Source organism: Prionailurus viverrinus, chromosome B4 (genome assembly GCF_022837055.1).
Source record: "Prionailurus viverrinus isolate Anna chromosome B4, UM_Priviv_1.0, whole genome shotgun sequence".
NCBI classification, from domain to species: Eukaryota; Metazoa; Chordata; class Mammalia; order Carnivora; family Felidae; genus Prionailurus; species Prionailurus viverrinus.
In genome coordinates this window covers 116,610,403-116,612,376 of record NC_062567.1, presented here as the reverse complement: position 1 = coordinate 116,612,376, position 1,974 = coordinate 116,610,403, and the positions used below count along the sequence as shown (strand labels likewise).

General features: G+C 41.6%; 1 pseudogene; it reads right to left on the bottom strand.

Annotated features, from left to right (window-relative positions):
• Window positions 1-1,471: 1,471 nt before the first annotated feature.
• Window positions 1,472-1,744, bottom strand: LOC125170670 (40S ribosomal protein S21-like; annotated as a pseudogene).
• Window positions 1,745-1,974: the final 230 nt, after the last annotated feature.

Genomic DNA, 1,974 nt, shown 5'->3' with positions numbered 1-1,974 from the left:
AGCACAGAGCCCGGCACCGGGCTTGAACTCACGAACCACCACGAGATCATGATCTGAGCCAAAGTCCAATGCTTAACCTCTTAATTGACTGAGCCACCCAGGCGCCCCCTGGTGTCTCTTCTTATAGAGGCACTAATCCCATCACGAGAGCCCTTACCCTCATAATCTCATCTAACCCTTATTACTTCCTCTCCCAATACCATCAGGGGGTAGGCTTCAATGTCTGAATTTGTGGGCACATTCAGTCCGTAACTTGGACTATTATCTGTTCCCTTGTCTTAATTCTCACTGTAATTGTTCACATCCAGAAACTCCTTATGCTTTTCTTAGACCCTTACAATAAATAACCTTTTAACATATTTTTCCCATTTCTGCTGATTTCACATCCTGCTTTCATACGTTCTCTTTTTTTTCTTTTTTTTACATTTATTTATTTTTGAGAGAGCACAAATGGGGGAGGGGCAGAGAGAGAGGTAGACACAGAATCTGAAGCAGGATCCAGGCTCTGAGCTGTCTGCACAGAGCCCAACACAGGGCTTGAACTCACAAACTGTGAGATCATGACCTGAGCCAAAGTCGAGTGCTTAACTGACTGAGCCACCCAGGTGCCCCTTCCATACTAACTTTCTTAAAGTTCATCTTTTATCATGTCTCTCTGCTGCTCAAATAACTTCAATAGCTGCCTGAAATTAATTGAATAAAGTTCAAATGTCTTCATTAGTCATTGAAGGCCCTTCATTGAAGGGCGATGGATGCTTTTAATATGTTTTCCAATCATTTTCCTTTTCACATTTTCCATCTTGAGTCTGTGTTTCTTAAAGTGTAGTCCTCAGGACACCTGACCCAGATGTACTTGGATGTTGTTGAAAGTAGTTTCTTAAGAGCCTCCCTAGAAACAGGGAATGATATCTCTGTGAGTGGGGCCCAGGAATCTGTATTGAAGACAGGAATCCTAGTCGATTTTTTTATATATTAAACTTCAGGAGAGTGTACCCAGTATGGTCAGTGAGGATAAGGAGAGTCCTCATTTTTGTGGATACTTTGAAAGGAGAGATCAGAATGTTTTTTATGGAGTAATGTAGAGATTACACTCCTCTGGTGGTCACAGCATAATTAAAAATGGCCAGTTCATCCTCTGTATCAAGTGGCTGGTGATTCTAATTTTTTAAGGCAGTGATTTTCTCTTCTCTTCTCTTCTCTTCTCTTCTCTTCTCTTCTCTTCTCTTCTCTTTTCTTCTCTTCTCTTTTTTCTTTTCTTTTCATCTTGTCTTTTCTTTCTTTTTTTAAGGCAGAGGTTTTCAAGCTGTGCTCTGAGGAGCACTCAGAGGTCCCACAGAAAGTGAGGGGTACCTGAGTAGATGGGCTTCATAGCTTCATTTTCTCCTCTTTTACTAAAATAATTCCACTTTTATCTGTTTTACATTTTCAGATTCTAAGGTTATATATACATATATTATGGGGGTGTTGCCATTTATTTATGACAAATATTCCACGTGCGTGATCTTCTCCAGGAAACAATGCCATCAACCTTGGCCAGTCAGAGGATAGAGTCATCGGACTCACCCATCCTACTAATGGCCCCACATGTAGTGTAGGTTTTAAACTGATGGTTGAACCTGCCTGTAACCCTGTGACTACATTCATCTGGATGGACATGTGGTCCTTGGCAGTGATGATGGTGGTTGCTGGTGGAGCATTTCCGTGGCCGGTACAGGTCCATGAGCTTGTGTGCATAGGTCTGCATGTCAAGGGCGCACCTGCTGCTGCTGCCACGAGAGCGGGTGCAGAAAGAAAAGTAAGACATATTTGAAAGAAGTGTTCTGGTTTAAGGTTTTCTAAGTATCTGTTCTGGTTTTAATCACATCTTTTACTCTTCCAACTTTCAAGCCATTTGAGAACTAAGTGCAATAGTTTGATGGAGATAAAAAAAAAATCAGCTTTATCATTGGTAAAGCTCAACTGGGAACTGCAGCC